At 34.8% G+C, this 23788-nt stretch overlaps 1 non-coding gene across 1 annotated transcript; it reads left to right on the top strand.

Moving 5' to 3' along the window:
* Positions 1–9584: 9584 nt before the first annotated feature.
* LOC133833276 (small nucleolar RNA R71) lies at positions 9585–9688 on the top strand. Its single transcript, XR_009892668.1, has one exon. It is a non-coding gene; the product is annotated as a small nucleolar RNA R71 (small nucleolar RNA).
* The last annotated feature ends 14100 nt before the right edge of the window (positions 9689–23788 follow it).

Genomic DNA, 23788 nt, shown 5'->3' with positions numbered 1-23788 from the left:
ATAAATTTTTTGGTTCATACCCTTTTTAACACCCCACATGGCTGGCCACCTATCCTAAAATACCCATTTATAATATATATATATATATATTTAATGGTGAATAATTAATTCATGAGAAGAAAAGTCCAAATTGACTTTTGATACATTTTTCACTCTTATTAAGTTTTAAATCACAAAAATTAACATTAAATAATTAAATTAAATGTCTCTCACATTTAATTTAATTAATCACACAATAAAATTTAACCTAAGGTCCATTTATGGAATAAAATTCCCCATTTCGACAAAATTAAGCATTTAATACAAAATGCCCTAAAATTTCCATTTTCCCTTAGGTTTATTATTTTTGACCAAACTGTAATTTTTATGAATGTATTTTATGCCCAAAATATATTTGCCATAGCTTTTCATTTTATTTTCCTAGATTTTTACCCGATCATGGTTTTTGTGTCGGTCCAAGACCGAAAGTCTTATCTTGACTTTTAAATCACAAAATTCATAATTTGGCTAGCAATAACTCATGGAATAATTTACAAACAAATATAATATTATTTAAAATAATATTCTTAACTCGGGGACAAAAATCCCGACCCGAGTCGTTTAAAGGTACCCGAAAATACAGGATGTTACAATACCTACAATTTATAAAGGTTTCGTCCTTGAAACTTAAAACAAATGAGGATACAGCTCCCTCATATTGTCTTCTGTTTCCCAGGTTGCCTCTTCAATGCCATGGTTACACCATTGCATCTTTACCAACAGCACCGCCTTGTTCCTCAACACTTTTTCCTTTCGGTCTAGTATCATAACCGGTATTTCCTCATAGACGAGTTGAGGATCCACGCTCAGCTGCTCATAGCTGATTACATGCAAGGGATCGCGCATGTATTTTCTCGACAAGGACACATGGAACACATCATGCACCTTAGACAGGGCAGACGGAAGAGCTAAACGATAAGCTATCTCAATGATTTCGAAAGGTCCAATGACCCTTGGGCTAAGCTTTCCTTTCTTCAGCAGCACATTATCACCAACCTCAAACACTAGGGGTCTCCTACGTTGGTCGACATATTTGCGTTGTCGATCAACCGAAGTTTGCAAGCGTTGCCTTATCTGTCGGATGTCCTCGGTAATCTGATCAACCTCATCTGATCCAAGAAACTTTCTTTCACCAGTCTCGTGCCAATGAATCGGTGATCGACATTTCCTTCCGTACAAAGCCTCATACGGAGCCATCTTGATGGAATCATGATAGCTACTATTGTAAGCGAACTTTATCAGTGGAAGCTTCTCATTCCGTGACCCTTGAAAGTCGAGCACGCAGGCTCTTAGCATATCTTCTAGGGTATGAATTGTTTGTTCGCTTTGACCGTCTGTTTGTGGGTGGAAAGAAGTGCTAAACTTCAGTTTAGTACCCAACCTTGTTTGGATTCTATTCCAGAATGTCGAGGTAAAACGTTCGTCGTGATCTGATACGATGGAGTTAGGTACACCATGCAGTCTCATTATTTCTGCAATGGAAATATCTTCTAACTTATGTGCGCCATAAGTTACCTTGATCGGAAAGAAATGAGTAGACTTAGTCAACCTATCTATGATAACCCAAATGGCATCATGCCCCTTGGGAGTGGTTGGTAGACCTGTAACAAAGTCCATAGTGACCATCTCCCACTTCTATTCTGGAATTTCTAAGGGTTGTAACAATCCGGCTGGCCGTTGATGCTCGGCCTTTGTCTGTTGACAAGTCAAGCAGTGTGCCACATATTCTGACGTCTCCTTTTCCATCCCAGGCCACCAAAAGTACTTCTTCAAGTCTTGGTACATTTTCATGGTACCCGGATGCATGGCATAAGGAGCATTATGTCCCTCGAAAAATATCTGCTTCTTGATCTCGTCATCGTCTGGAACACATATTCTGCCCTTGAACCCCAATTCTCCATCTTCAGAGATATGGAATTGTAGTCGCCCCTCGTTTCTCACTTCGTACATCAATCCTTGAACCCAAGGATCGACTAACTGCCCGCCTCTTATAGCTTCCATAATGGTAGGCGCGATAGAGAGGTTAGCCAATTGACCAACTACTATCTCTAAATCCAAGGTAGCAAGGTCGGCTTGTAACTGTGGCGAAATCTCTTTCATTGTCATCACGTAAGCACTTGGTTGTTGACTCAATGCATCTGCCACCTTGTTTGCTTTTCCCGGGTGGTACAGAATGTCGCAGTCATAGTCGTTAAACAATTCCAACCATCGTCGATGTCTCGTATTTAATTCCTTCTGAGTGAAGAAATACTTCAGGCTTTTGTGATCAGTGTAGATGTCGCAATGTATCCCGTACAGGAAGTGCCTCCATATTTTTAGGAAAAAACCACTGCTGCAAGCTCCAAGTCATGAGTGGGATAGTTCTTCTCGTAATTCTTTAGCTGTCGAGAAGCATAAGAAATTACTTTTCTGTGTTGCATCAGCACTGCTCCCAACCCACGGCCTGAGGCGTCGCTATAAATAGTATATCCCTCTATGCCATTAGGGATTGTCACCACTGGGGCAGTCGTCAATCTTGTTTTCAGCTCCTTAAAACTCTTCTTACACTTGTAAGTCCATTCATATTTGATGTTTTTGCGGGTGAGGGTAGTCATTGGTGTGGCTATTTTGGAAAATCCTTCCACAAATCGCCGGTAATATCCTGCTAACCCAAGAACACTTCTAACCTCGTGAGCATTTTTCGGAGATTTCCACTGCTTAACAGCTTCAATTTTGGCGGGATCTACTGAAATTCCATCTCCCGACACTATGTGCCCCAGAAAACTTACTTTCTCTAGCCAAAATTTGCACTTCGAAAACTTAGCGTAAAGCTTTTCGTCTCGCAGACACTGGAGGACCAGTTCCAGATGTGTTGCATGCTCTTCCTATCTTTTTGAGTATATCAGAATATCGTCAATGAACACAATGACAAACTTATCCAAATACTCGTGAAATACTTGATTCATGAGATCCATGAATGCTGCAGGCGCATTGGTTAGTCCAAAGGAAATCACTAAGAACTTGTAGTGACCGTAGCGCGTTCTGAAGGTCGTCTTTGGTATATCCGTCTCCTTAACCTTGACCTGATGATAGCTTGATCGCAGGTCTATTTTGTAAAATACCGACGCTCCTTGTAGTTGATCAAAAAGATCGTCGTTCCTCGGTAATGGATATCGGTTCTTGATTGTCACTTTGTTCAACTCCCGATAGTCAATGCACATTCTCATCGTACCGTTTTTCTTCTTAACGAATAAGATCGGGGCTCTCCACGGAGAATGGCTTGACCTTATGAACTTCTTGTCCAGTAACTCTTGCAGGTGTGACTGCAACTCCTTGAGTTCAGCTGGTGCCATTCTGTAAGGAGTCTTTGAGATCGGCGCAGTTCCCGGAATCAACTCTATCTCAAACACAATCTCTCAGTCTGGTGGAATCCCTGGGAGATCTTCAAGAAATACATCGGAAAACTTGCACACAACCGGTACATCCGATGGTTGTTGACTCATCTCTTTATCCTTATCCACTATGTTTGCCAGAAAACCAATGCACCCGTCACTCAACATTTTTCTCGCCTTCATCGCAGAAATCATGGGACACTTCTATTCTCTTGACGTACCCTTGAACTCGAATGGTTCTTCTCCTGCTGGGGTGAAGACCACTTTTCTGCGCTTGTAATTGATAACTGCTCCATATTTGGTTAACCAATCCATCCCAAATATGACATCGTATTCATGTAGGTCCAAGACTAACAGATCCACCACCAGCTCACGATTTTCAACCCAAACTAGTACGGCTCTAACCCATGTCCGCACCAGGATATCCTCTCCCGATGGCAAGGATACCCCACAAATAAATAGCATAGGCTCAGGACTTCTATTTAATTTTTCCACAAAGGATTCAGATACAAAAGAATGTGATGCACCAGTATCCATTAATGCATATGCTAAGGTTTGGGCGATAGAAATCTGATCTGACACCATATCAGATGGGTCAGCTCCTTTGTCGCTTTGTGTAAGCGCATAAACTCGAGGTGGAGCTTCAATTTTTTTCTGTTGGTAATTTCCATTGCCCTTGGCTGGCATTCAATAATCCTTAGCAAAGTTCCCTGGCTTTCCACAGTTAAAGCATACCCCGCACTCACGCCAATGGTGTCGGTTACACTTGTTGCACAGTGGCCATTGTTCAAACTCACGTCTTGGCTATTTGTTGTGACTAGCCATTGCCTGATTGGGAGGTCCCCCTTTTCTTTTGTTATATCCCCCAAAAATTGGTCTTGTGCCTCTCGGGTTTTTTGTTCGCCCCGAGTTCTGGCCGAACCTCAGGTTGAACCTTCCCCTTGGGCCATTCTGATTGGCCTGAAACTGTCCGGGGTTGTTGGGAGTGTACCTCCTGTCTTTGTTCTACTGTGGTTCTGGCTTGTCTGACACAGCCCAAAACTCTTGGCGAAGAACCCATTCCACAGCTTCAGCATACGTCTCCAGGCCAGCTCTACCAGTGTCTACACATCTGGCAATGTCTCTGCGTAGGCCCTTCATAAAACTCCAGGTCTTATTCTCTTCGGTGTTCACCTAATTTTTCACGAACCTAGATAGTTGATCGCATGTTCGAACGTAGTCCCGCACACTTGATGTTCCCTGCTTCAGATTTGTGAATTCATTCACTTTGTGCTCGATCATTGCCTTACTAAAGTACTTGCCGTTGAACAAGGTCAAGAACTCTAGCCATTCCATCTCAACAATATTATGCCATTTCTTGGCTGCGTCCCACCAGATGCGAGCATCTTTTTTCAGCATATAGGTTGCACAGACTACCTTCTCTCTCTCGGTAGTTCCAATGAAATCGAAGATTCTTTCCAAAATACTAATCCATTCCTCTGCCATTAAAGGATCACTGCTCCCCTCGAATATAGGTGGATTCTGGTTGCCGAACCTTTCTGATATAGGTTTTTCTCGGGCAGCTCTCAGCGCTTCTACTGGTTGTACAGGTTTCTCAATGATAACATGCGGGCCAGGGTTCTGTTCTTCATTATTTATAGGTGGTACTTCATTATTCTGAGCATTATTGGGTGGCATGGGGAGTCGTCCCAAGAGGGTGTTAAATATTTCAGATTGGAGGGCATCAGTGTCCTCTTGTCTCTTTTGCCCTCTTTCTATTTGGGCTCCCTGCGTCTCCACTAGCCTTTGCAGATTATTCATCTGCTCAGCTATCTTGAGAACTCTAGCAGCTTGGGTTGGAGCTCTAGCGGCAGGCGCGTTCTGAGCTCTATCAGCAAGTACGGCCTGGCCTTCTCCAGCAACACCCCTTCCTCTTTGAGCCCATTTGTCTAATTTCAAATCAAAATCTCATAAGCGCATAAGGACAAGAAGTTAATATTGACACATTTAGTTAATCAACCTAATTAAGCACGCCAAACATATCAAGCACAACAAGAAATCAACACTTTTTAACAAAAGTTAGCAACTTCATTTCATAACCTATACCATATACAACAACGTTTTAAGATTGGGTCGGCCAATCTAAGGGATTTACAAAATTAGCCCTAAAAAAAACGGACTTGTATCCTTGCTAGACCAGTTACTATTTTCCTTAATCATATACAAAGTATGTACATATTTCAAAAGTAAATGGGTTTCCAACACCTATGCAACCCCTAACCCCTAGTCGGTGTCGCTGCCATCGACCATATCAAGACATCCATCTGGATCCTCCTCGGGATCTTTCTCAGTCTGGTCCATCGGCTCCTCATAAGAAATTTCACCCGCCGCTGAGTTTGTCAGCAGCCACTTCCTCCACTGGTAGGTTCTCAGCTACAATTACACCAAATTCCTACAACCTAGTAATTTTGCAAGGTCTTTACAAAAAGTATCAACAAGACCCTCACAGCATAACCTAATCTAAGTTTTCCATCAACATATCCAGCTCTATGTCAGTATCCTTGTTCGACTGCTCGAGATCCTCCTCTGGCTCTACCAAAGACTTCCGTCATGTACTACGTACATTGCCAAATGGCACGCAAATGTCGTCGTTCGTACTCAAAGTGGCAAGGAATTCTCATCGTTAAAGAGTCTTTAGAAAATCGATTCTAGGGATCATGGGTAGTTTTCCTATCACATGGTAACCTATCTCAGGTATATCGACCATAACCTACAATTTATAGAATTGAGGTGAATAAAAAGAAAACAACACACTAAAGGAAGAGACAGTACTTACAATGAGTGCCGGTCTATCTTTGTGAAATGTACATGTGGGTTGTCTACAGAACCGGCTCAACTCGAGCTTTGATACCAACTGTAACGACCCAGATTTTCAAGACTCGATAATGCGGAAATATAAATGTTTTCGTTTAAAAAAATGTCTCAAAAACTCGTATAAAAAAACTTTTTAAAAAGTCGTATGTCCATACTTAACATTTAGTTACAAACATATTTTATAAAGAGTAGAGTGAGCCTAGTTTAGGAAAATTACACAACATTTCCAAAAATAAAATGACTTCCCAAGAGGTCGGTCCACATGTACATTTGCAAGGAAGACTCCAGCACTCACTGCTCTGCCTTGCCCTTGCTCTTACCTACAACATGAAACAACTAGGTAAGCAAGAACGCTTAGTAAGATCAACTTTCAAACAAAAGCATGTAGAGAATTAGGGTTCCGGACCCTACACAATCAATTTCAAGAACGCTAAAGCATCCTGGCAAACTTATGGTCATGCCTGATAACCAATGATAAATTATATTCATAACTAGATAAAATCCTGCACTCAGAAAATCCCAGAACAAGCAGATATATTATATCACAACTATATCTTATCAACATTTATATCCCTGCACTTAGAAAATCCTAGAGCAAGCAGATATATTATATCACAACTATATCTTATCAACAAATATATCCCTGCACTCAGAAAATCCCAAAGCAAGCAGATATATTATATCACAATATAATTCGAGACCAACACTCGACAATTTCCAACAATTCATGCGTAACGCACCCTCCAACATAATTACTAATCTGTAAAAGAGAACTGAGTCTCCACACTAAGATCTAGCCAATAAATATCCTCATCAAGGGTAACTATCGTGTTACCTAGGACATCGCTACTTATCCAAGAGTGTAATCCAATTTACACAGTTTTACGGAGACTTCTATGTTAATCAGTGGTGCTGGTGAGCAGTTGCCCCTAGGGTGTTCAGCCTCACTCAATCTTGGCAACCTCTAGTATCTCTAGGCACTCTCACTAAATGGCCAATATTCACGGCTGCTATCTGGGAATAACTTATCAGAGCACTTGCTCAGGTTCTAACCATTCAATGATTAAGTAAGCATGAGGGCCCCTAGGTCCCATTTATTTTGGCGCCCCTAGGTTTAACCAGCTAATCCTCACCTCTTGGCCACTCGTCGCGGTAATGAGCCGGACATAATAAAATCAAGCAGTGTGACGGGGATCAACCATCTAGGATATGAAGGATATCTATCGTTCATATTTTCTAAATCAGCACTCACTAGACTAACGTCTCTAAGAAACTTTCTATGACAGTCTATATAGGTGCATGTATCCCTATACTAACATACAAGACAATAATCGTTTCATGTTGCAGCCATACAATATAAGTTGACTTACTTGGAGTCCTTAGCGCTCAGCAGGTTTTTACCCTCCAACGTTCAGTCCAATTACGCTTTACCCTTGGGGGTTTTAGTTCCTATTTTCAAAAATCAACACACATGCATCATTAAAATTATAAATCAACTACCATAACCTTATTACATCACCAATAAGAAACTTTAAGCATTAACTATACAAAATAATGCTTAAAACTAAAAACCCTACAACAAAATCATAAAAAGTAAACTTCTTACCTCTTTGGTGTTCTTGCTTAAGGTATGGATCTTCCTACTAGCTTTGGCTCCTTCAAAACCTTTCAAAAACCCTAACCAACTCCCCCCAACAACATAGATAATTAGCTATTTGAAAATCTATGGTTAAAACTTCACAAAAGTCTAGTTTATTGAACTTTACCTTAGGGAAAAAAATCCTTCCTATAGCAAGACTTAGCTTCCAAGTTTCCTTGGTGTTCTTGGGGTTGAAAATGGAGAGAACACTTGAGAGAGTCTTAAAAAATCATATGAGAGTGAATGAGGGAGGGAGAGTGGTCGGATTTGGGGGGTTAGAATGGCTCACACAACTCTTCAAAATATCCCAAAACCACTTGAGTGTTTCACTACCCACTTGCCCACTTGACATTATCCCTAATTCTTAATAAAATGGGATTTAAACTTAAATAAAGTATTTGGTTCATACCCTTTTTAACACCCCACATGGCTGGCCACCTATCGTAAAATACCCATTTATAATATATATATATATATATTTAATGGTGAATAATTAATTCATGAGAAGAAAAGTCCAAATTGATCTTGATACCTTTTTCACTCTTATTAAGTTTTAAATCACAAAAATTAACATTAAATAATTAAATTAAATGTCTCACACATTTAATTTAATTAATCACACAATAAAATTTAACCTAAGGTCCATTTATGGAATAAAATTCCCCATTTCGGCAAAATTAAGCATTTAACACAAAATGCCCTAAAATTTCCATTTTCCCTTAGGTTTATTATTTTTGACCAAACTTTAATTTTTATGAATGTATTTTATGCCCAAAATATATTTGCCATAGCTTTTCATTTTATTTTCCGAGATTTTTACCCGATCAGGGTTTTTGTGTCGATCCAAGACCGAAAGTCTTATCTTGGCTTTTAAATGACAAAATTCATAATTTGGCTAGCAATAACTCATGGAATAATTTCCACACAAATATAATATTATTTAAAATAATATTCTTAACTCAGGGACAAAAATCCCGACCCGAGTCGTTTAAAGGTACCCAAAAATACAGGACATTACACCAACTGCCCTATTTGAGTCTCCAAATTTCGAATAGATGCCCTTGTCTCAGTCATAAATTTGTTTAGTACATTAGGTTCTGCTTCAGGTTGCTTGATGGGTATTGGATGTTGTGGTGGTCTAGCTATTTTGTGGTTGATAAAACCCAGGAGGAGGATGTTGGAATTGTTGTTGGTTCTGTTGAAAAGGTTGTTGAACACTCTGATTATTATTTTTCCAAGTTTGGGTGATTCTGCCACCTTGGTTGTAGGTCATGGAATATGGGTTATTGGCAAGTATTTGGAAGTTTCATATGGCTTGGACTCGTTCCATTGTTATATTATTCATATCCATGGCAAGAAAATGATTTAATTGATGAACACTGCAACATGCCCCACATAAACTCTGTACTTGCATGGCTTGGACTGACATGTTTCTCTGTTCTAACTGTTTCGTTAAAGCGGCCATGTGAGCTGTAAGCATTGAGATGACATCTAATTCGATCATACCAGCTTCCTGCTTTGTATTTTCCCTCTCTGTAGGCCATTGGTAATTATTAATAGCCATCTTCTCTAGTTTGATCGAATTAGATGCCATCTCAATGCTTACTGCTCCTGGTGATGCATCTATGATAGTACCACCTAACCCATTGTAAAAATTATGGACTAACATCCATCTTTCAATCCCGTGATGAGGGCACTTTCTTAACAACTCTTTAAATCTCTCCCATGCATCATACAGTGACTATCTCTCCATCTGACAGAAATGATTAATCTCCCCTCTCAACCGTGCAGCCTTGGATGGAGGAAAGAATTTTCCAAGGAACTTTTGAGCGAGCTCCTCCCATATGGTAATAGAGTTAGCCTGTAGGGAAATCAATTAACTCTTTGTTCGGTCCCTTAGTGAAAACGGAAATAGCCTCAACCTTATTGCATCATCTCTCACCCTATTCATCTTAAAGGTCACACAAAGCTCTAAGAAATTAGCTATGTGTAAGTTAGGGTCCTCTGTAGGCAAGCCTCCAAACTGAACAGTAGATTGGATCATTTGCAGAATTGTTGGCTTAATCTCAAAATTGTTTGTGGCATCTCAGAATTTTACATAGCTAGATAGTAGTAGCTTGTGTTGTAGTATTTTAGTTTCGTAGTTATTGGTTCATGCCGGGATTTAGATGGAAACTCATAGAGATGGTTATGGATTTTATAAGTTTAGCCTATAGTTTAGAAATATTAGTTTTATCATAAGGTTTGATTAATATAGCTAGTCCTAGAAATATTATTTATTATAACCTAAGGTTTAGATAGAATAATTAAGAATGTGACACTTGTCACATGTATGTTTATTAAGGATTTAAAGATTTTAGATGAATAACTTAATTAAGGATAAACCTAGGAAGTCTAGAACCTTCCCTCAGCAGTTAGGATCTCATATTACTCAGTCAAAGGTGTTTAAACAAACTTCAAGTGTGTTGAAAGTGTGCAAAAACGTGTTTGATATATCAGCGTAAGCTGATATATCGTAGCTATAGGGGCTGATATATCGCCTATGATTGATACGAAAAACACGTCGACTTCACATGAACGAAACCATGAAAGCTCTAGAATATGGAGGAGGCGATATATCGCCTATATGAGGGTGATATATCGACTCCACGAGCATATTTTGAAAGGCCATGGAATCCAAGCTAGAAACAACCCTCAACAACTTGGACTTGCTCTTGAACGATTTTGACCGAGTTTTGGGCATCTGTTGGGAAAAAATTTCAATTTTTATTCATTTTAAAAGGAGTTAGTTTCACTCCTTGAACTCTATAAATAGGACTCTTCACTCATCCATTTGCATCATCATTCAAGCACTTCTCAGAGCCTCCGAGCTACTAATTTCGTTATAGAGAGAAACACTAGGATTTTAGGGTTAAAGGCTTTCAAATCTAGGCTTTTCTAAACACTTGGGAAGTAAGCTAGAGTGTGATTTCGGTATTGAGGGGTAGATTGAAGTTCTAAGCTGTCTAAGGTACTTTTATCCTCGAGTTTAGTTCATTATAGTTCCTCTTATTCTTTTCATTTTCTTCCAAATCGTAACTTGTTATAATGGCTTTTGGTTAGGTGCTTGATTTTCTTGAAACTTAAGGTTTTCGGTAAGTTCTTATCTTGATGGTTTAGATCTTCTCTTCATCTTTTTTTCTTTAGGAAACTTATGATTTTTACTGTTTGGTTTTAGGAGTTTCTACTCCCGCACTTGTCCCCAGTACTACGATTTTTGGTAAGGAAAATAAGTTAGATTTTATGTGTTATGATTATGTTTATATGCTATGTGTATGTATGTATGTATGTATGTATATATGTATGTATGTTGTTTTTATGTTTGTAGTAGCTTGGGAAATATGGTTGCTTAGATAGTAAATAAGCAAATCCTGAGATTTTTATCATTATCATAGACTATAGTTATGACTAAACCTACCTTTAAATAGTAGTAAGAGGACCTAGATGGTTTCTATCATATACTATATTTGTGTTTAAACCTACCTCTAAATAGTAGCAAGAGGACCTAGATGGTTTCTATCACATACTACGATAATGAGTTAATGCCCATTAATATTGTAGTCTTATGTTTTATGATTTATGTTTTTACGTCTTATTATTTATGATATGCTTTAGTAGTTTTTCCTCACTGGGAATTAGGCTCATTCCTTTTTATTTAGGCTGTGCAGGTAAATGAGCATGGAAGGCGGGACAGATTCATGGCGGATTTGGCATGTGTATTGGGAGAGGACTAAATGAATGGACTGATGGAAATGACTGAGGATGGCGTTTATGTTTTGAGTCTTTTTAATTATGTATTAATGATTTTCCGCATTTAGTATTTGAACAATTAAAATAAAGGTTTTCTTTTCTTTATGTTTTTATGTAATAACAATGGGATTTTGTATTTTGGATTTTATAATAAAGATCTATTATTTTATGTATGAATTCGAAATTAATAGTTATGTCTTAGTAGTTTTAATGGTCCGAGGTCTTTAAGTTAGTCGGGTCATTACATTGTTAGCGGAAATTATGGGGTGTCTGATGCATGAATGCACTCCCGTAATAGTTGGGAGTACATAATATCTTCAACTTCTAGCCCCTTGTTCACTAGGGACCTCAACAGCCACTACCCCTTCAACATTGTTGGCAACATTATTTACTACATTCCCTTGGTGTGCAGCCATCCTTGCCTCCAACCTCTTATTCTTCCAGTTCTGTCTACTTAATCTCAGGATTCACCGATAATATCTCAGTTGTTTTACCTCGTCGCATAAACCAAAACTACTTGTTGATTCTGAAATTGAGAAACAAGTAGAGAAACACGTCAGAAAAATTGTTAAAGAAAAGCCAAAGTAGAACAAGAATCAATTGTATTTGATAATGATTAAATAATCCCCGACAATGGCGCTAAAAGCTTTATATCGAAAATATAATGCACAAGTATACGTAATTGATTCAAGTAATATAGATAATAAATAAGAATCGTTCCCACAGAGACTATCAATCAAGTACCAATAATAAATTCTAACTTTCTATTTAGCTATAAAAAATAAAGTGATTGTTAACCTAAAACTAAAAATTGAAATAAACTATGCAATTATAAAAATTGATTCAATAATTAAAAACCTAGGGTAATAACTTCATCAACTTTTCAACCTGTTAATTTTACTAATCAGTGCATATAATTCTTCAAACTCTAACCTAATATCTGGTTAACTAAAACAATCCTAATTCTTTTTCAAGATAAAAAGATCTCAACTTATATGCCAACTTTCTACATATATGTGATAAGTTTTAACATATAGCAGGCATGAAACATAGAAACCCTAAACGCTACACAAACCATACAGGTACTCTCGTCCTATATGCAATTTACGTCTATATGATTATAGAATATTCAACTCTCCCTTCTTGGATCTCGAATAAAAATCATAAATCATGTAAATAGTGATCAATTATCCACACGCATTAAGCACAAATCATATAGATAAAGGATAGAAGAAGAAGAATAAATTATATAAACTTCATGGAAAACTAACAAATATTCCAAGTGACTACATTAAACCCTAGAACAGATGTTTAGTTCGTATCAGACATGACTAAAATCATAAAATAATTGTTCCGAAATAAAAAATTAAACTACTAAAAACTAAGAGAAAAGTGAAGAAAAATAGATTAGTAATTATAAATAGCTGCTAATCCCGAATCTAAGAACCCCCAAGAACTTCCCATTTACAAATGACCTAAAAATCATATTTAAACACACTTTTTTTCAAATTTTAGTGAAGCAGGTCGCGACTTGCCTATTCCTGAGTCGCGGCCCGCCTCTTTTTCTGCCAATTCCTTCCACCTCTAGAAACTCAGGCGCTGCGACTTGATAGACCAAGTCACGACCCGCCTGTCCTTAATCCCCTTCACTAAATCGCCTCTGTCTTCATGCAAGGCACGACTTGTAAGGGCAAGTCGCGACTCCTTGTTCCAAATTTCTTGATTTCACTTTTTTCACCTTCTTTTCGCATGAGAGTCGTCTGAATATTCCCGGCTCTCCCAAATTCACACAAAATGGCCAAAAGCTCCCAAAATACCCATTTTCATCATTAAATCTACTCATTTCCTCTGCATTCACAAATTCATAGCAAAAACCTAAAAACAAACTCACAATTTGACTCAAAACTAAGACTAAAACACACTCTAAAACTACCCTAAACTAGACTTATCAATCATATGCAAATCGATCTAAATCCTAAAGTTATCATGAGCTCCTATTTATATTATTTTGGTCCTTTGATTTACTCGCTAGGATCTGTTAGAATGATCAGGATAACAACTTTTGTTTTTGGGGCTCATTGATGTAAATGGCTAGGGACATGATTTACAAATATGGGTTCCAAGCCTTCTTCATAAGAAGGTTGAATAATGGCTCCCTTAAGTGTTAATTCTAGAACTGAAAAAGTATGAGACCTCTTATTTATAAAAGGTTTATAAATTAACTGTTCACTAGTGAATTAATGGTACTTAAGGATAAAGAGGTAATTAGAGGGGTAAAATGATAATGTAACCTAGCTCTAATTATGAACCAATTATTGGAGGATTAAATTGTATGAAGTGATTATATCAATGGACACTTAATAAAGTACTCAGTAAATATATGTCTATAATTACAATAGTGTAATCCCATATATTTAGTGGAATAATATTGGGATTAATAAATCCTCAGAGGATTCCAGTCACCCGACATAGCATGTTTACTCTCGGCGGCAAAAAGAAAGAAGAAAGCGGAAGCTCTTCTTAAGATGCAAGAAATAGATCGAAAGTTTCAATTTTTTTACCACGACTTAGCGAATCACTTGCAGGCAGGCATTAAATCTATCTCGTGCCAATGGATCTTGTGTGCCTTACCGTCCCTTGAGTGAGTTAGATATCCCATTCCTTGCCCCTGCTACCCGTCACTGCTCCTCAAAACCACGCTAGTTGTTCAGCGATGGGAGTTGATGGGCTAAGTAAAGCTTGAGTCGAGTTAAGTAAAGCAGCCTGGCTACCTATAAAGATCTCCCACTGCACACTTTCTATATATCTGCTTTATTATATTACATATTTTAATTAATAATCTAAATTTATTGGAGCTTGGAATTATAGGTCCATAGGTCCCCAAATTGACTTTATAAACATTGTACAAGGCAAGAGTAGCAATAAAACAAGTATCAGTATATTTGTTAAGAAAATTAATTTCCAGATATAGTGATCAATTTTTTTTTATTTGATAGGTTTTACTTAATTGTTTGTTTATTAGAAAATAATTTGAATTGTTTGTTTAATGGGAATTAGGATTTGATTGATTTATTTGGAATTATTGTGCAATGTTTGTTTAATTATTAGTGTTACATTTTATTAGGTGTGACAAATTATGTGAGTAGAATATGTTACATTTTTTTTATTAATTGTGTGTGTGCCGAATTTGGGTGTGTGTGTGTGTGTGTGGATATTTGTTTTATTTTTTTTATTAATAAAGAAATTAAAAAGGGAAAAGAATGATAGTTATCATCTTTTGGGGTAAGAGGACAAGGCTTATCTATTGGATTATGTTCACATTTGGATAGGGTTTAAGTAAGGTGTAAAGGGAGGAAATGGTGGAACTAGGCTTATTTGGTGGGATAGGATTGGAGTTTTCACACTTGGTTTCTTTCCTTAGGTTTAGGTCACTAGGGTATTATAAATAGAAGAACATATGAGCTTTGGAAAACCCTTTGGTAGTTGCCCAATTGTTGAGAGAAAGAGGGAGAGGAGAGCACGAAAAAGAGAAAGAAAAAGAGAGAAAGAAAGAGAGAAAGAAGGAGAAGAAGAAGAAGAAGGGGTTTCAAAAATCTCTAGGTATGTGTTCTTATCTTGATTTTTGTTTTGATTTTTGACCCTCTCAAAATAGGTTTCTCCTTCTCAATTCCAAAAAGTTTGTTCATCTTTTCTTTTGGTGGTGTATTTCGAAACCCCTAGGTGCCTAAAGATTAATTTGTTTTGTGTTCTTTAACACTACCAAGGAGGTAATGAGATTCTCTACCCTTTTGTTGATTTGATAATTATTTAATTCTTGTTTATGGTCGTGGATTAGTATTTAATGTTTTGAGAAAATATGTCTATGTTTTTTCATATGGTTTTGATGAATATGTGTATGGTGATGATCTCTTTATTAGAAGCATGATTAGGTTTTAATTAAATTTTGGAAACAACAGGATATCTTTGTGTATGTTTCGGCCTAGCATTGTGGTATGATTCATTTTATTTCTTTTTAGTTTTGATAAACATGTTTCTTGATTAAGGGATTTGTTGTTGTGGAACATTGTAAAATGCCCTAGACTAATACTTTGTAAAACATCTCCATGCTCATAAACTTATAGAAGAAAACCTCTTATTATATGAAAATTTCAATGGGGCCTTGCTAAAACATGCAAGTTAGGCCCAATAGTTTAAAATAAAATAAAAATTCTCATGCAAGGTTTTTTTTTAAATAAATATTGTTCAAGCCCCACTGATAAGTTTTGAAACCAAAATAAAACATAACATCATTCTTTAAAATTGGCGTTTAAGTTGATCGTTTACTTGCCTATAGGATACCCCCACGCCATACACACTTTGACGTCGAAACTTCCCACATCACCACGTGTGCCAAAGAGAGACCATATTTATTACCTGAAAGGGGGAAAGTAAGGGGGTGAGCTAAAAACTCAGTAAGTACAAACAACAAACAAAGAAAAACACAACAAAACATAATCATATCGTAAGACTCATACAACATCATATCCATACATCGTCATACATCGTACTTAAACATCATCATCATAAACACCATCAGCATCACTACAAGAAATTTGACATTTACCTACCAATATTAATCGTAGGTAAAAATAGTGTATTGGTAGGTAAATCACTTTACCTACATATTTTGACCAATACTGTATTGGTAGGTAATAGTTAGTCGAGAAAGGTATCATTGCCTAGGATTGACATATTGGTAGATAAAACTCACGTGGACCCCATAGAAATGACTTGGAGTTGTTTGACATGGTATCTAATGTTGCAAGTGACGTGGCAAGCCTTGTGGCAAATTTTTTATTGAAACACGTGGCACACATATATTGGACCAGTTAGAACTTAGTGATTGGGTTACTTGTCACTTTTTTATTGGATACATGGCAGTAAATGATTGATCCACGTGGTGTGTTGTAGTATACTTATTTTTACATACACTTATTTATTTGTGAGTAAATATACTATTTCTATGTAGGTAATTCTAATTATATATAAATTTAATTTAATATAAATAATAAATGAAAGTAATTAATTTGAAAAATATTTAACATTATTACTCAATTAAATTATTTAACTTTAATAAAAAAAAATAAACAAACATATATTATACAATATTCATTGCTTATTAAGAAGCACATTTCATAAAAAAAATATCAACAAGTCTATACATTCTTTTTAGGTCATTGCAAACTACATAATGTCATTTTTCTTGACATTCTTCCTATTCTTCACTTTGGGATCATTGCATGAGAGCTTCCTTTTCTCTAACTGAACTTCTGAATGTCGATGATGACTTTGGGAGGTGGACACCGACAATGGCCGGAAGTGGGGTTCGAACTGGTGCCAGTGAGAAGGACTATATAATTAATTTCAGCAAAATAAATATCCTCAATTTAATCATCATAAAGATTTCAGAAAATATATGACTTATTATTATGGGCATTTACGACACTTGAGATACCAACATATATTAAAAAATAAATATATGAGCACATCAAGTTTCATAATCACCAACATAAAATAAGTATATTTATTCTTGAACATCATAGGCCAAAATAATTCAAAGTAACAATGACACATACCACAACAGATTGCCTAAAAATAAATCAGAATACAAAAATATGGTGACCCAGATATGAAACACTAAAGAACTAAACACAACAAACCAGAGCAACAAAAAAGGATCGATACAGATTATAAAAAATTACCTCAAGCAGAGCATAAAAAAAATTTCTCAAAACAATCAATCATCATGAACCCTTCAGATTATTAGGGATTTAATCAACATAAATCATACAAAGTTACCTCAAAGCCACCAAGCCAACAATCAAAAACTCATAAAGCCACGAATTTGAAATTAACTCTTCAAGCCACCACAAGTAAATTTAATCGAACAATAAAATTAAAGAAAATATCAAAAACATACTAAACATACAAGATCATGAACTAAAACAAAACCAGTCTATGACCTTAGACAAAAAAAAAATAGGAAAATACAACTCAAAGCCTCAGAACAGATGACAAGCAACTTAGGATTAAGCAGTGGCGATGGCTGAATAGGCAGGTTGGCTCAATAAATGGAGAGAGCTAGAGGCCAAGGGTGTTACAAAATTCAATTAATAAAATATCCCCAAATTTAATCATCATAAGGATTTCAGAAAAAAGAAAGCAATATGAATTTTTATGGGCATTTACAACACTTAGTTAGCAACATATATTAAAAACACATGAGCACACCAAGTCTCATAATCACCAACATAAACTAATCATACTTATTATTCAAATATCATTGGCAAAATATCTAAAAGAACACATAAATCTTCAAAATAGATCATAAACCATACTCCAAAGCGATTAAAAATAGACCAGACACACAAATATCTTACACTTATCCTCATAATACCAACCAACAAGCTAAAAATCATATTCAAAACATGTTTATATACACATTGTTTATTATTAGAAAGACTCTTCAAATAGACACAAACAAAGATATTTCAAAACACACATAATAACAAGCTTTTCAAAATAGATCATAAATAATACTGAAACAGACTGACAAGTCATATTCAAACTCGTATAAATCTCACAATAATTAAACTCAAAATACCAACTAACAAACTTTAAATGGAACAAAGAAGATAAACACATAATATTAAGAAACTATATGAGATCAATCTAAGATAACTACAACAAAATTAAACCAAATTCAAGCCTTTTCTTAATATCAATATGAAACCTAATACCAATTTTTAGTTTGTTTGCATAAACTTTAAGCTTCTGTTTCAATGTGACTAACTTCCAGCTCAGAAAAACTACTAATAGTTATACAAGTTAGAAAGATTCAAATCATACAAGTTACTGATTTAGAAAGGACATAGAACCCACAATTTTTTTAAAATCAAATCAAAGAAAGAAAATAATACATTGTGTAAAACGCCATTAACTAGTACTTAATAAAACATTCACATTTTCAGTGGTTTATAATAGAAAGCCATTTATTATAAAGGTTTCAGTGGGCTCTTGCTTAAAACATGCAAGTTGGGCCCAAAAGTTTAAAAATAAAATATCAGCTTTATGCAAAGTTCTAAAACAAACAAAAGTTTAAGTCTCACTGACAATTTTAAGAAAAATCCCATTAAACATAACATTATTAAAAATTGGCGTTTAAAGTTGATCGTTTCTCGTCCATAGGATGCCCCATGCCATACACACCAGGACGACAGAACTCCCCACATCACCACGTGTGCCACAGAGAAACCTATTTGCTACCTGGAAGGGAAAGTAAGGGGGTGAGTTAAAAGCCCAATAAGGAAGTACAAACAACAAGCAAGTAAGATACAACAAATTACAAACATTATCATTCATCTTTATACATCATAACATCATCATAAAATTGTCATCAATATCATAAACATAAACATATTCACTTCAACATAACATCATCATCATCATATCATAAACATAATAGCATCATAACAAAATCACAAACATCACCAAACATCATAACATAATCATAAACATCACCAAACATCATAACATAATCATAAACAATTCATTATGAACATGGCCCGCTAACTTGTCCATGCCACCCTTTGAGGTAAACAAGAGTCTCTGGTCCTTGAATAACCTTGGCACGTCCGCCCATGGAGTTACGTCTTCATATCCTTAGTAACTCGGGTTACGTCTTCTTTATCCTTAGCAACCCATTTTGATGTGTTGCGTTCATCATGCTAACATCCATTCATATCATACAATATTCATACAAGCCAACATATCATCACATTATGGTATTCATAATTCATAACATTTCATTCACACAACAGTCTTACCATTCACAATATAACATTCATAAATTCTATCTAACTTCCTTACCTCAGGTTCAAGCTAAGTAAAACCACAACTTCTCAACGAGCCTATACCATAATCAAAACGACATTCCTTAGCTTCATATAATTACTATTTTGCCCTTTCATATAACTCATGTGTGCATGGGCCATGCACACATGGTAGGAGTTACACACAACATACAAATATGCTTAATTACACATAAGGTCATAAAAAAATAATGTTCATTCTACCTATATTGCATGCATGATCTTTCTATAAAAACTACATGGTTGTATAATAGACATTATTTTGGACGTAAAAGTGAATTTTCATGTAACATGCATACGTGAGAACGTTGCGTAAATGTGGCGTTTGAAACGATAATTCCATGCGTCTTACTTCTATCGTTTTAAAAATAATAGACTTGTAGCATGTTTTGTTTACCATTGTTTATCTTCTTAAAATTACTAGGTTGATTAAATCTCCCAAGACATTCTTTTTATTTCATAAAAAAAATTTTATTTAGCCATTAAAAATATATAAAAGACCCATTTATTATTTTTAAATTACAAAGAAAAGAAAATGCTTGGAAATTATTTTAAAAAGAAAAATACCTATGATTATCATGTCTCCTTAGAAAATGACAATTTAATTTAAGTTAATAGAATTACATAATTTGATGTGAGAAAATTAATAATTTTAAGTGTGGGAAAAATATATTTTGCTTGAATTATTTTTAATACTTAATTTTATGTAACATAAATTCATATGTGAAAAATAAAAAACTATTTAAAACTTTTTAAACTAAACTTCCAGCCATTATTTAAAAAATCACAAGTGAATAAAAATCCAACATTTTTCTTAATCCAATTAAAGAAAATCATAACTTGTAAAATAACCACTCATATTATATTAAAAATACTACTTTTAAATTTTACCATAGTTTAGGTTATTAATTTATTTTAAAATACCAATCAAATTCCTTTTATTGAAACACACTTTACATTTTTAAACAAAAATTCCAGCAATCATATTTATCATTAAAATTACCATTCTTATTTTTAAAAACTCATATTTTCTCAAAAATAAAAAAAAATGTAGGTAATTATTTGTGCAAAAACATCATTTTAAGTGTGAATTAAAACACCATTTTGTTTTCACAAACACCACATATCATTAGAGCCATTCTTATGCATACATATCCTTATTTCATCAATCTTTTCACCATTTAATCACAAAATCAGCAAGCATAAATCACCATGAATTTTATCTTCTACCTCATGCCTCATAAAATTCATACAAGATCATTCATGTTTCATAAACACAATAATTCACAAATCCTAACATGCTCTTATTATGAAAATAATTCAAAGAATATAACCAACACATATTCATATACAACCTTATAAAACCTTATTCTTTTTTCTAATGAGTTCATGCATGCAACCCAACAAAATAATAATACAACATGCATGAATAACATAACACAAATCCTCATATATGCATTTATATTAAACCTAACATGTTCCTATCATTTTTCATGCATACCATAATTATTGATACATGATCTCATATACACCCTATCATGTTTCTAGATTCACAATTTATTTTAAAACATACAAGAAAAATAATCATGCTTGAACATCACCCCTAGGCCGAAACACCTAGGATACCCAACAAGAATTTACACAAAATCACCATCTATATACACATGAAACCTAGCATGTTTCTAACATGTATGAAACACAATAAAATCAAACCATCAATTATGCCCAAACCACATAGGCCAAAATCCTAAAAAACAACCTTCCCTTTCAAACTCATCACCATGAACATAAGAACATTATCATTCCAAAATTTCACACAAAAACATAATTATGCCTAGATCAAATCTCCCATTCATATAAACTATCAACACATAAACCAAAAAGGTCAAGGGTTCATTACTTTTCTTGATTGATAGAATCAAGAACACAAGGTGACCAATACCAAATTTTACCACCCCTTGTTCAAACCTAGGGTTTTCGAAATCCACCATGAGAAGAAGAAAGATCCAACCACACACAACAATAAAAACAAAGTCAATATCATAATAATCAAGAGAAGAGAATAGACAAACAAAATCACAAAGAAAACATACTCTAGACTTGGTTTCTCTTCTCCTTCTTCCTCTTTCTTTCCTCCTTCTCTCTAGAAAATGGCAGCCCCTTTCCTTTTCTCTCTCTAGCTCGCCACTCTCTCTCTTTCTTCCTCTCTTCAACACACGGCAGCCCCAAGAGCATAATGCTCTTGCAATATTTCCATTTCCTCTTTAACCTAATTCTCTCCCATAATGACCCAATAAAAGAAAAGGGTAAGTTTCCTTTCTCTTTTTATTTTCTTTTAATTTCTTATTATTTTCTTTTATCACAATTGATAGGAGATAAAATGGTGATCACATTCCTTTCCCAAAATAGCTATCTCAAATTTTGAATTTATTTTCCTTAGAAAATAAATGGAAGAATTTCACTTCCTTTCCCACTACACCCACACGTCCAACACATGGTTTCCCATTCCCTTTTTATTTATTTATTTTTTTGTAAATAAATCAATTAAATCTAATATATGGAAACTATATGCATCATGCTACCATGCACTTGCACACACTAAATCACTACGGTACATCACTATCTACCATGGACCTTAGTGCATTCAACCAAATCTCACATAATCACATTTTTAAAAATCAAAATAAATAAATAATTATCATTTAACAAATAATTTCACCAAAATTCTACAAACAATTCTAACAATTAAATAAAATAGCAAACAATTAAATAAAACAAACAACAACCAAATAAAATAAACAACATTTAAATAAAACAATTCACCACACTTAACATTTAAATAAAAGAAAACACAAAAAAATTTAATAACTAATAAAAATTTGGTGCACTACACATTGATTAGAAACTATTTATTTAAAAAAAAAAGAACACAATAATCCAAATCTAAATAAACAAATTCATTTGAGGTTCAAACACATAAAACTGCAAATTCAGATTAAATAACAATAGCCAAATCTAATATATATTAACCAGTCAGATTTGTAAACCAAAGGCACACATTTAGATTAGATTCAAACACATAAAATAAAAAATGTAGATTAGAGAACTTTTATGATTCTTTAATTAGCTTGTAGTACTAAATTGTTTAATGTTCATACTAAACCAAATAATCATTTATATTTTAGATTACAAACACATCACAAAAGATTTCCTAAAAATAAACCAGCATACATAAATATGATGACCCAAATCTGAAACAATAAAGAACTAAACACAACAAACCAAAGCAACAAAAAATGATCGATACTTTATCTCTATATTTTAAAAAAAAAAATCTAAGGAAATAACTTGCAAAACTGACATGCACAAGAAATTCTTTTATTTTTTTAGTATAAACATGGCAATATACAAAACAAAGCAGTATAACACACTGCAAAATAAACATTGAAAAATACAAAATAGATTAGAAACACACACAAAAAAAATCTAAATCTAAAACTAATATCAACATAAAAAATATTCTAAAAATCTCAAATCCAAAAACATATCAATAAACAAAACAGAGTAGAAACATAAAATTCCTAACTCTAAATCTATCAATATCAAAAATATATGAACAATATATTATGCAATTCGAAAACTAAAAATTCAAAACACATGGCAGTACACAAACATGGAAAAAATATGCCTCATATTAATGAAACATCACTAATCCTTCAGATTATTGGGGATTTAGTCATTGTGATCATACAAAATACCTCAATCCGAAAAACTCAAATCCATCAGTTAGTCCGAAAAATTCATAGCCTCTAGGCAATCCAAAACCCTCAATGCCTCCAAGCAATCCAAAATCCTCAATCCAAAGCAGATATTACTAACTACACATATTCTAAGCAATAAACAGAAGAAAAAATTACTTTTAAAAAAAATGCGAAAAGAACAAAGGGCCTCAAGATCAAAGATCGCTTACAGAGAACAAAGGTTACAAGTGCATACAACACACAATAGAGGCTTAGTCATGGACGCGATGGCTTAGATCGGACGGTGGAAGTCTGGGTTCAAGATCGGAGAAAAGGTGCATGAGTTCAAGACCATAGATGAAGGCGTCTGGGTTCAAGATCGAAGATGAGCAGTATCTCAATTCAAGAATAATGAAGAAGACGTTTGGGTTCAATAACAAAAATAAG

The sequence above is a fragment of the Humulus lupulus genome, chromosome 4, assembly GCF_963169125.1.
Source record: "Humulus lupulus chromosome 4, drHumLupu1.1, whole genome shotgun sequence".
NCBI classification, from domain to species: Eukaryota; Viridiplantae; Streptophyta; class Magnoliopsida; order Rosales; family Cannabaceae; genus Humulus; species Humulus lupulus.
The sequence above is the reverse complement of the archived record's forward strand: the minus strand, read 5'-3'. Positions and strand labels throughout refer to the sequence as shown.